Source organism: Centroberyx gerrardi, chromosome 2 (assembly GCF_048128805.1).
Source record: "Centroberyx gerrardi isolate f3 chromosome 2, fCenGer3.hap1.cur.20231027, whole genome shotgun sequence".
NCBI lineage: Eukaryota > Metazoa > Chordata > Actinopteri > Beryciformes > Berycidae > Centroberyx > Centroberyx gerrardi.
Window position 1 is genome coordinate 8,275,900 of NC_135998.1, and position 13,363 is coordinate 8,289,262.

Genomic DNA, 13,363 nt, shown 5'->3' on the forward strand with positions numbered 1-13,363 from the left:
CCAACATTCTCAATCTAGCCACTAGCCAGTCAGTCCTCAACACTTCTTTTTAACAAATATTAGCATGTCAGCCTTCTCTGGGGCAAGGCATGCTCTTTCCTGGCTGATTGTGTCTCCAGCAGTTGAGAATATTTGCTCCACTGGAGTGGAAGATGCCTGGACACATGTATAATTAGAGGCCAGGTTAAACAAGATGGGGAAGGTCCCTCTCCTCTCCCACCACCACCCAGCAGGATTGGTGGAGGTCAGCTCTGCAGGTAGAGCTCTGTAGAGTTCAAGCTCCTTCCGTGCCTTCTCTGATCGGTCAAGGAGTGGCGCTGCCTGGATGGTTTTAAGGGCCAGGTCTTCCTCAGCGAACAGCTCCCCCAGTGCAGAGTCAGACATGGAGTGACTCGCAGTCTATAAAGATAAGTATCAAGGTAAAAAAAAAAAATCAAGGTCACTTGACTAACCCAGAGGAAGGCACTGAAGCACTGAGATCATCTTAATGCTAAGTGCTTAGGTTAGTCTATTTAAGGGATGAGTAAGTAATGAATGGTAAGTATTATGGAAAGCTTACATGTGTTGTGTTCTCCACAGCTGCATCCTCTTGTCTAGTTGGTCCTCTTTGTCTTCATCGACTTCCAGTGCATGCTGTGTTAATACAGTTTTATATCACTTTTCTGTGTGGCATTTCAATAGTTAATACTTAACCTAGATCCTAGAAAATATAGTAACAATAATCAAAATGAAGCAAACCTGTTCAGAGTCCTCGCCGCGCGCCTTCTCCTCCAACCTAGACCAAACGACAGTAGCCAGGATTTTGGTCTTAAACCTGGGGTCCAGTGATGTGGCCTCTTCCAGGAACATCCTGATGTTTTCATCCTGGAAGAGAACAATAATATGCCAGTACTAGAGTTAGACCCTTTAATAATGTAAATGTAATCTATCTGTATTTTTAGTGAAATTTTACGACAACAAAATACATACTGTAACGTTTTGAGAGGTCATCCCACACCCTCTTCTTAATTGCTGCAGTGAAGGTGGAGTCTGCATCCTGAACCTTAAAATGGCCCTCAAGCTTCTGCAGGATGGGCAGAATTTGGCCACAAGCTAGAGTCCTTTCTGAGGACACACAGAGTGTTGAGGTGTAGAGGATTTTCATCACTCTGACTAACTCCTCTGCATGCCTGAAGTCCTGGTCTGAGATTCTCTCCAGCCTGAAAAAAGACAACAACCACACACACAAAAACAGTTTTACTAAAGATATCAAATTAATGAGATGGTGATAATGTCATGCACGTCAAATCTTACCTGTCCCTTTCCATCGACCTCCTCAGTCTGGTGTCCAAAGACGCTGCCTGAAGAGCTGAATACTGCTCTACAAACCATTCGATCATGAAATAGTGTATTCCACCTGGTTCTCACATCAAGCACCATTGCATGCTGTGGGAGATCTTAAAACATATGAAACGATGCACATGCATTTCGTTAACATGTTAAGATTTTTGGAAACAATTATGCTGCCAACAATAGAGGTATAGACACATACTTAAGAGGCGTTGTTTCTCTTTCATTATTGGCTTGGCTAAGTTTGCCTTCCTCAGCCACACAACCACTGCCCAGATTCTTGCTGCCCACTTCGACACTGTTGGCTCAGTGTACACCTGTTGGGCAGCAAGGTTAAGAGAGTGAGCAAAGCAGCCTATCTTGACCACCTTCAACCTCCTGGCAGCTACACCCATGTTTGCAGCATTTGTCCACTGTTACTGCTACCACCTTTCCCTGAATATTAAACTCTGCCATTATGTGACGTATCTCTTCTGCCACAAACTCTCCTGTCTGGGCCTCATAGACAGCTTTTGTGTGGAGAACCCTCTCTTGCAGCTGACCTCCCTTAGTAAAGTGGACAGTGACTGTAATGAAGTGGTCCTGGGCTACACTGTTCCACCCAGGTAAGCGCCACATGCTCAGTCTCCTTCAACTCAGCCTGCACGCTCTCCCTCTCTATGGCATACCATGCCGGTATCAGTGTGTTAGAGAGCATGTCTCTTGATGGCGGTTGATACCGTGGGTTAAGGGCAGCAGTCATCTCTCCAAGTAGAACACAGGACACAGAGCATCTTAAACATCTCATCTCAAAGCACTGGTTGCATCCCATTGTTGCTGAATACTTCCATCTATGCTGGCTGGCTTACCTAAACCAAGGTGACTCCACTGTAGAAAATGGCTGAAGCCCCTTCACAATAAATGTTGTCACTGCCCTGTGGCATTCCTCCTTCCTCTCCCTAGTCATCTGTGACCTTGCAGCTAATGTGAACGGTGTGTGATCAAGGCTGCGGCTGGGGGTGCTGGCGACATCAGCAGCAGCAGTTGTGGTGGTTAGTAGGGGGACCTTAACATTAAGCATAGTTAAGGGAGCCAACATTAACCAAACGCATTTAGCTGCTACAGAAGCTAAAACTACCGGTAACCAATGCACTAAGCATTGTCAGTTGTATCTGGGGCAACTACAGTAGGGTTGCTAATGCTAATAAGGTAAAGTTAGTGGGGAATCCATAACAGATTGTGAAACCTAGCACACAAACCTGCCTACTAGAGCCTGCCCAAAACGATTTTCGTTTCAATAAAAGTTTTAACACACAAAAGATGAGTAATGTTAGCCTAGTAACCATTTATCTTACCTGAAGTAATCAACAGTTGCAGCGTGTCCTCTTGAGGAGAAGACGACGCTGGTGTCGAAGAAGCCATTGGCCTGAACACGGTGCAGCTGTCCACCCTGAAGTTTTCTCCATGCTTGATGAGGTGCTTTATCATGTTACTCGTATTCCCAGTTTTTCCTGAGATAATCCTTCCGCATTTTATGCATTTATTTTTATCAGACGCCACAGGCGTGTAGTATAGCCATACTTTTGAACGTTTTGGTGGCATCTCGGCACGCTGAACTGCCAACTCCATCACATACACCGAGCTCGACTTCACCACCACAGACTGTATGGGTTGTAGCTGCTGCGGTAGTGGGCCGAGCGAGCAAAACCATACAAATAGTCATTTTTTTCTAGATCTGTGTACAAAAAGGATCGGATGCAGGTATCGTTTGACTGGAGAAGTTTCGATACTACTTGGTACTGGGTTATTTTGGTCGATACCTTAAAGGTATTGAGTACCGATACCCAGCCCTAGTCACCGGCCAGTTAACGATTTTGGAATCACAACGCACTGCCAGGTTTACATCGCTGTGTTTATGTGCTTAGACCGGCTGAGACTAATACGACCCTCACTGTACCGTACCGATCATAACGTGAGTGAATCAAATCAAAGAGTAAAAGCAGCCTATAATTGGCTGTTGTTATGTAGTGCGATTATTGTTTCCCCTAGAATAGAAATATTGTTCAGAATGGTAAGTATGCCTATAAGCACTTAAGCATAATCAGCTTGATGCTAGAACTGTCCAATCTCATGATGTTTGTTAATTGCAGCTGCAAAAAAGAAGAGTGATGCTGCTGGCACCGGGGGAGGGCCACCACCAGCACACTTTACTCCTGCAGAGGAGCTGGCCTTGGAGCTGAACAAGGGGAGGCCAGTCATTGAGGGAATAGAGGGGGGAACAGCGTCGGAATCCATGCCACCTAGTACAAGGAGTGACTACATAAAAGGTTGATATATCTATTTGCATATTCTTGTGAAGGCCCATGTACAAGGGAGGAGGATGAGGAGACTGTGTCTGTATGTTCAAGGAGGCCCCGAGGTAAGCAATGATTGCACATTATACACTTAAAGCCCTACTTGTGTGGTGAAGTGTTCATAGTGTGTTTTTTTCCAACAATTATTGGCTGCAGGACACTGAGACCCTTCTAGGACCCTCTCAGGCTGGGACCACAGGTGACAAAGTAAGTATTAACTAATTAATACAATACAATGCCAAGAGCATTCCAAAAAATAAGTAAACTTTCTGTTCCTACAGAATGCAGAAAACGTTAAGGCGGTGTACAAGCGATACCTCCTCAAACAAATGGATGCACTGGATGTAGACATCCAATACAAAAAATTAAAGATGAGGAAGTTGGAACTGGAAATCCAACAACTGGAGAAAGATGCAAGTAGAACTGCCATAATCAAGACAATGACACATGACCTTTTGTTTTTTTGACACCATTTAATTGTATGCCTTTTCCCCCCAACAGGCAGCTTCAAGTTGAAATAAAATATACAAATTATGTGAGCCTTGTGTGTCTTGTATAATTTAATGAAATTGAGGGGAAAGTGGAAAAAAATGGAAACTACAAAAAACAGATTAATCAAAGCCTTAACATAAGGACTGGAATATAATGCTAACCAAAATAATTATTGGCATAAAAGTCTCTTATAACCCTGCCTGTTTTATTGTCATTATTCTGGCCCCTGTAGTTAGGCTGAGTTTGTTTATGGGTGTTTAAGTTGTAATTATCATATTTCCGACGGTACTTGAAGGCACCTCGAGATCGCTAAACATCCAGAATGTGGTTTCGGTTGAAATATCCTGAAAGACGTATCTTGTTGGCATGGAAACGGTGACAGTTATTCTGTAGAGCGGCAGACTTCTTCCCTCTTGCAGTTAGTTTGTAGAAGCATTGTCTTTTTACTATTCTGTCCTCGCAAAAGAGTCCCCTTCTTAAGCTTAACAGATAGATAAACTCCTTCCAGCAGCTGTAGTGTTCACAGTTGGTTTATTAGCACCAGTTCGTCTATACAGTAGTAGAAACAGAGTAAAACTGAAACAAAGAAACAAACAAGCTTAAGAAGGGGACTCTCTTGCGAGGACAGAATAGTCATCGAAAATTGCCAATACATTTTTAAACATGGTTTCCTATCGGGCAAATAGAGGATAGAGGCATATGGATTTAGATGCTACATTTCTGGTCAATATAATTTTTTGCAATTGTACTGTTAACTATTTATGTAGCTATTGTCATTCTATTGGGGTAATTTAGATTGAGACATATTTTATGTAGCATAAGCCTAAACGTTTGATATCACATACCATATAATTAAACACGTAGGTCTATATCTTATCATTGTATAATTTATTTAATGTATTATTTATTATTTAAGTTGATTTTCTATGAACTTTAATTTTTTGACTGATAGTGGTTAATAAAGTAAAATAAGATGGCAGCACGCCAGAAAGTCAGTGGTAAAATCATCGCTTTCCCGTCGGGTCAGTGTTACAGGAACTCAGGCTTAGTCTGACAGTTAGCCTGCCCCGGACCAGGTTAGTTTCCCAGCATAAGTTGCCATAGTAACTGAGCTTGAACTATATTGAATTTGCTTTATGGAACCGAATCAACAGAAAATGAGTCAGACTAACCGAAAGAAGCCTGGCTTATTTGGTAAACTGGCTTATTTGGTAAACTCGCTTTATGGAACAGGGCTCAGGTGAGGACACAAGAACAGAAGCAGCAGCAGATGTCCTTCCAGGTTGAAAATCGACCAACTGTTGCACAAACAACTCTTGGAAGCGCTTGTGACTGAGGGGTCTCTGCTGCTTCTGTGAACGGCTTCCTTCTGCATCACCGCATCACTGCAACATCAATAAAGTGGAGCAGCAGGGCCTTGTACCACTTCACAGTCTTTCGCCTGATGCTGTAGTACCTCCCATGAACTTGTTGTAGTCCCTTACTGTGGTTAGAACTGGAACACAACAGGAGGTCCAAGTGCCATCAGTGTTTCACACTTTTCTCACAATGGTGTCCCCCTGGAACGGCATGTGGAATGTGGAACACATCTTGACCTCCCTTGTGTCCATCCATACAGCATCTGACCCTGCCATATCCACTTTATAGTACCCGGCATCGGCATTCCTGGGCGTGTCATTCACCTTGGTAACAGTATAGCCTGTGGGTCCCGCATGCTTCAAACCTAATGTCATGCAGATCCTGGAAGAGAGCAGTGCTGGTATACCAGTTGTCAACGTACACCTGGTACTCTGCGTGTGCATGTGTGTGAGAGAGAGAGAGAGACAGAGAGAGCAAGACAATAACACTGCATGTGTTTGTCAGCGTGTGTAGGTCAAGATTTTTTTTCTCACCCTACCATATAGGGAAGAAAACACAGATAGCAGGGCTAACAAGGGTTGATGCAGGGCAGGTGCGGAGGGAAGGAGCACAGAAGGGAGGAAAGTCCGAGGGCATCTGGTGGACAGGTGGAGAATGGCATCTGAGGGACACAGATGCCAGACTGTGACACTATCAGCTTCCGGAGAAATGTGAACACTTGTGCATTCATGGCCTGCCTCCTCTTCTTGGCCTTCTTTTTCCTTAGAGGGGTTGATGCTGACAAATTCTCTGTAAAAACAAAAGAAAATGTTTGGCTATTGATATTTAGGCAAAAGAGACAAGACATTCTATTAAACCTGGCCTGCCTTTCCATTGTCCCATTATGCCAGAATACACAATATAAACGTACTGTACACAATGTGTACAGTTACAGTACAAACATATACTATAAATACACTTACCGTAAATCCTCTAATAGTGGCCTGTAGTCAATTAAAAGCCGGGTCTCCGATAATGGCCGGGGGCGTGGTCGACACGAACAAATAAAGGCCGGCCTCAAATACAGGCCGGGGGAAAAAGGAAACAAGACTAGTTCAAAACCTAGTATATGGCTGGACCATGTCCGTCTCCTCTCTCCGCCGCTGTCCTCTCCACCGCGCCCACGGCCCGCATTGATCCTCCCGATCCAAGCCCCGGACCCCCGCCGAAATCTCGGCCGGATCACCGGGAACACATCGGCGCCCAGCTATCGGCACTGGCCGGAACCGTGTCCCCGGGAAACTCCAGGGGCACGCCGAAACCTCCATGCTTGTCTGTGCCTCTCTCTCCGCCGACAGAACAGAGGGCTGTCAGGTGGACTGAGCTCGCGCATATGCATCGAAATAAACGCCGATATGATATAACTGTATAGATTCTATTCTTAGGTTCAGTTAGCTTCAGCTTACATGCAAACAACGGTGGATACCGGTAAACTCCTGGTGCCTGTTTGTAACTGTAGTTTGTAGTAATGTACAAGTGCCACAAGATGGCTCGGCCGGCGGAAGTCTCTGGAGCATGCTGTCGTCGATTACCGTAATTATCGTAATGCATTGTAGTAACAAAAAAATGTCTACCTAACATACCCCAACAGAAGCAGATCAGAAAACAAGGAGGCTTCGTACTAAAATATGAGCAAATATACTTATCAAACAGAGGGAATTAGAAATAAAGGCCTGTCTCTAATATAAGCCTGCTTCCAATAAAGGCCTGGTACCCTCTGCAGTTGAGGTAAATAAAGGCCCGGGCCAATATTAGAGGATTTACGGTAAATCAGGAGAGACTAGGTTGAATGCTCAATGAAATAATTTTATTGACAAAACAGACAGACTTTGGCGTAGGCTCCATGATGAAACGCCTCCTGTAGATGAAGTTAGGAGTGCGTCTAGAATGCGCCTGCCGCCACTTCTGTATTGGCTTCAAAATTCACCTGTGGTTTTGGCTGCTTGGTTTTTGCATGGTCATGAAAGTTCCTGGAATTTTGATATTCTCTCTCTCTCTCAAGAGAATGGCTTGTGCATTCAGTGCAACTGTGGAGAGAGGTTTTAGAACTTCATCAGCCTTTGAAAGTCAGTGACTAAGAAACAAGACAGAGAGAAAGGTTAAGTTATAGAAAAGACAATCAGACAGCTCAAAGAGGAAGTGAAACTGACTAAGATGAGAATCACATGAATGAAAAAGAAGAACGCAAAACTAAGAGGAGAAAGAACATCTTTAAGTTCTACTGGAATGCACTGAAGAAGAAAAAAGTCAGAAGACAAAGAAACCAAGGCTTTGTGTGACACACTAGAAGCGACATTGGACTAAGTACTAAGACAGAATAAAAAGATTTCAACATTTAACATGCAAAATCTTAACAATTAAGATAAACAAGAGAAGAGCAAATAAAAACACAAATTGAAACAAAATCACTTTGGCCAAAGGTTTAATGCTGAGAAAGGGAGAGAAATTAATTAGAAGAAATGAAAACACTGGAAGATTCTAGGCACATTGCTGAGAGAGACAGACAGTAAGCTCGATGAGCTGAAAAAAAACAAAAATGAAGGCTTGACAAGAAAATCAAGGAAACATGCAACCAAGACGACCTACATACCTCGCTACTGGAGCTGGAAGGCAGACAAAAACAATTGGAAAAAGAAAATGAAAGGTGATTGAACTATACTGAACAAAAATATAAATGCAACACTTTTGTTTTTGCTCCCATTTTTCATGAGTTGAAATAAAAGATCTAAGACTTTTTCTATGCACACAAAAGGCTTATTTCTCTCAAATTTTGTTCACGAATTTGTGTAAATCCGTGTTAGTGAGCAAGATAATCCATCCACCTGACAGGTGTGGCATATCAAGATGCTGATTAAACGGCATGATTATTGCATCTTTTATTTCAACTCATGAAAAATGGGAGCAAAAACAAAAGTGTTGCGTTTATATTTTTGTTCAGTGTAAAACATCAGTAACCACTTTTGATGATAGCAGGTACACCAATGAAATACATGAAGTAATCATTTATCTTCTATCAATACATGTTTGTATGAGGAAGGTTGATATTAACAAGTTGGCTGGAAAGGAGAGGCCCTTTTCAGTGAACCGGTCACTTCTAACACTGGAAACCGCTTGCATGGGGATGTAACTTCCAAATTTCATAAACATTAGCGAGACTTTGAGGTCACCTTAACCAGTGGGAAATCACTGACACTTGGCTTAATGGAACAGGCAGCAGTGGACACAGAGAGCATGATGGAATCCTTTATGCACAGGATAAAGGAGCTGTCTGGCTTCATTAAAAAGGCGACCACAGAGGAGAACATTGCAAATTGATTGCTTCCCTCAAGACAACCAGGTCAGACCAAGGTCCAGTAAATCCATCATTCAACAGGGAGTTGCTGGCTGCAAGAGAGGATTTCCAGCTAGTGGCAATAGGAAACTGGGGCAGTCTTAGGGCGGAAGGCGGCAATTCCTCTAATGTCCACTAGAGGCTGGCTCCAAAAAGACTCCAAACCAGGCCCAACTGACATGCAAGTCAATGGGACCAAAACCCAACTTCTCGCTAAAAATATAATGTCAATACATTTGCTTTTTTTTTTTCTGACCACTAGAGGGTGACAGAAACCGCCACACATTTGTAAACACACAGCAAAGCTACTAGGCGACGGAAGCCCTTAAGGACAAACTGTGCATAAAGGCTAATGGCTAAAATAAACATGCCTACGGAGAAATATCACCCGTTACCAGACTCGCTTTGCCAGATATTTCTCCCGTGAAGGTTACATGTCCCACAATGACAAGTGAAGAGGCAGGTAGCAAGTTTACTAGTTGAAAACGTTTACTCACGCGCTTCATCGATTCACCATTACTCGGGCTGAATTTGACAACAAGCTTTAGGAAAGAGGTGAAAACAACAACACAGCTTCTGCTGTGTGGCTATTTGTTTATATCATTGCGTCTCTCAGAAATCTCCACGTAGCACACGTTATTTCAGGATTGGTTACAGGGTCTGAAATCGCTTATTGCAGGTTTAAGGGAATATAAAATGGGGTTGTTTTCCTAGTGATTGACAGGTTGCCTGTCCAGTGATCGACAGGTCGCAGATTACGGGCCAATAGTAGGCAGCACCGCGGCGCTGCGGACGACCCTCAGCCTCGCTTTGGCTGCTCTGGTTCCAAAAAAATGTCAACATGGTGGCGACCGTAAACCCAATCTTTAGGCTACACAACGGCCCTTCAGAAGCCAGTCACTACATCCATCTTTTTTACAGTCTATGGAGAAAGCATAAGCCTTGGACACACAGTTGCAATTCTATACGAATGTGCTTAAAACAGATGAAGATAGAGAACTTTTCCAGCAGTCAGCCACAAGGAATGTAAAGGTCCATATGTTCACTGTAGATGAATTAAGAGCAAATCTGATGGAAATATTAAAAGTAAATCAGATGGAAGCAGAGATAGATGAGTGGGCTGCAGCTTGTTTTAAGTTATCAAAAAGAAAGGAAATAACATCTGCAAGATTTATTTAGGAGAAAATGGAATTGGCTGAAAACCTGAACACAGCTGGGTGCAACACAACTGTTATAAACCATAACATCCAACCACAGTCTGGGATGATGTTGGTGACAAATGAGAATTCCCTCTACTACTTACAAATTGAAGGCCTTAAAATAATGAATTAAAATAATTTCATCATCATTGCCTGTTCACCTCTATCTTCTGTGTAAGTACATAGATGAAATAAATATATAGAGAGATGTACCTATAGTTAGACAGATATATGAATACTTAGACAAATAAATGAATACGTAAAGGTCTATTTATGGTTCTAGCTATCAAAATATTGACATTATAAATATTTATATATATATATTGATATTTAATTTGTTTTTTATAATAAATATTTAAATATTGTAATTTATTGTAGTACATTTTATTATTGCCATTATTTAACTGTTGTAAATGGCTAGAGTAAATGGAGCTAAAGTATATATTAAAGATTTCTGCAAAAATGATCACACATTTCCATATTATTCAGGTATTTTGTGTAATATTTTCAAAAATAGTTTTTTGAAATATCAAGCATAATACAGCCCTTATTATCAGCCCTGATAATTTCATTACAATCTGACCAATCTATTTTAAACTAAGGCCCCTAACCCCCTACCATGTTCCACTATGTGTCCCCAGCCTAAATCAGTGCAAGTGGGTGGGTGGGAGGACCAGTGATCCAATGAGAATAAAGCATTCTGAACAAAACAATATATGAAAGATTACATTCCCAAAAGTGCACAAATTAAATTTAATAATATTGACTGAATTTAATAAATCTCTCTTTGCTGCACACACAAAGTTATTTCATATTACAGACATTGCATGACCAACGGGAAACATATCTAGATATCTAGCTTTTTGTGGCCAAGCACTCAACATATTTCCCTCATCTCAACATTTAATTTATCTAATAAAAATAAATAAATCAAATAAATTCAGATATTCTACTGTTCAATGAAGCTGTCAATTAACAGACCTTTGATGTCTTTGAAGTGAGGAAAGTCAGTCAAGACATCACAGAAATTCTCAGTCATGGATCATGTGTCAATAGTCAAAGTAATTTTCATCTTCTGCTTGATTGTGATCATCAGAGGAATATTTCATCAAAGACATGGCTTCCCTGCTCTGCTCTTCACTCAGGATCATCTCATGGCTAAATGAAGAATTTATTTTAGCTGAATGTGGGCTTGCTGATCCTCTGATAAAACATTTCCGAGGCTAAGTAGCCAATGCCACTTTCACCATCATAGTAATGGCCTTTGAAAGGAGAATGCTGGTGTCATTTAGAGTTACAGCCCATTTACCTCTGTCTACATCTAGTTTACATTATCCCAATAATTTTGCAATGCATGCCATATGTAATTAGTTTTTTTTTTACATGTACTTGTGCATATTTACATTTACAAGTACAAACTTTACAGTGTCAAACATTGAAATTAACTGCTGTCCCAGAGACGTCCCAAATGTGTGAAATAAAGTTTGTGAGGCACAATGTTTTTGAGGGATTACTGGCGTAGACTTGTCAGGTGATTGACAGTAAGCACAGTGTAACGTAATATGAGCATTGATATGAAAACAACACAGGCATAATGAAATAAAGATAAAACAGCAACTCTGGCAAAAACCAAATTAAGGCTTCATGTTTACTATGATGGGTTATCTAGCTTAGGCAATTTTCAAGTCTGTGGAAGTTGTTTTTCATACGGTACAAGAATGAATGGCAGCAGAAGGCTTCTTCTGAAGGAAAATGAGCCCTGAGATCTCCAACTACGCCGACTGGGCAGACGCCACTGAGAATAATGTAAAGGGCAACCTAGATGATGGACCCTTTTCACAGCAGCCATTTTGATCTGTCATAGTAGAGTAAACACAGGTGTAACTAATAACATTATTGATGGCTCCATTCCACTTATGGCTGGGACACATTTTGAAGCCCAATTCAGCAACGATTTGAGATTGGGCAGAGTTGGCGGTATTCCAGGGTAGTCACATTGTTTAGTTCGCACCTGTAATCGTTATGTGTGTGGAAGTGAAAGACTCAAATCTCTCTCCTATGATCCCAGTCGGCAACGTCATGATTACATCAAACATGTTTGATTTTATCGGGGCTCGTCTTTGCATGATCATGTGGTTTGCGCTCGTCAAAGACTCAAATCTTAACAGCAATTTTCAATAGCCAATGAAAACGGAGATTGCAACAGATAAAACAAGATCCAACGTGCACAATGGCTGAGCTGGGAAAGAAAAATAAACCTGAATGTGTTCTCAGTCTTTTTTCCATGCAAATCGCAGCACAAACCACAATTTCTGCAAGCCATTTGGGCTGTTTGTTTTGGTATCAAAATATTGCGGACAAATACATTCTCGCGAGTGCAGGTGTACCACAAAAAATCACATTTCTCACTAGAGAACTACGGCCGCTTATTCTCAGTCTTTTGTATACGGTCTATGGTCTTTTGATTTGTGCTCCTTAAAGACAGCCGTTGTTGTGTGTGCGCATCACAAGAGACTGAAAATCTGCAAATTTCAGTTGTTAAATGTGCGCTGCTCAATCTTTTCATTGTCGTTTAAGATTGGCAAAATCTTTGAATGTGTCCTAGGCTTTAGGTGTTCCAGTGCCAGGGTCCTGGTATTGTGCATGCTGGCTCATTGGAATGGCTGTGGAACACCTAAACGGAATGGAACCATCATTAATGTTATTAGTTACACCTGTGTTTAGCCTGCTATGACACATCAAAATGGCTGCTGTGGAAAGGGTTCACTGGCACAAGCTTACAAAGACACCAGTATTATCCTTTCAGACTGAAATTGGGTTCACTCATGTTATCAAAACTGTACACGCCAGAACAAATGTTTAACTCACAGCCATTCACAAAGTACTGTGGTTAAGTTTGAATGAATGTATTTTGTATTTCATGTTTTGCTGATCTGAAGCCCCAAAATACCTTACTTTTCTTGCATGAAGCATGCATATCCACACACACCTCACTGGTCTGTCTTAAAGTTATAGTTTGGTATTTTGAACCCTGGGCCCAAGTAACATGTTTTCTGTCATGATCCCTATTAGTAGAAACCATAACTTCACTAGCTGCCTGCTCCGCCTGTCCGGTAACACCGGGCTGCGCCCTCCCACTCTACTGCAATAGAAAGCTCTCGTGGACGCTTACACCGGCTTAGAAGGTAGTGTGTCTTTGAGAAAAAATTGTTCCTATCCAAATAGAACACGACAGAAAGCTCTTTTTTTTTTTTAAAGATAACATAAGAAAATAATTGTCC

The 13,363-nt window shown here is 41.7% G+C and overlaps 1 pseudogene; it reads right to left on the reverse strand.

The window, feature by feature from the left end:
* The window catches only part of LOC144539852 (uncharacterized), a 79,213-nt pseudogene extending 76,417 nt beyond the window's left edge, over positions 1–2,796 (reverse strand).
* Positions 2,797–13,363: the final 10,567 nt, after the last annotated feature.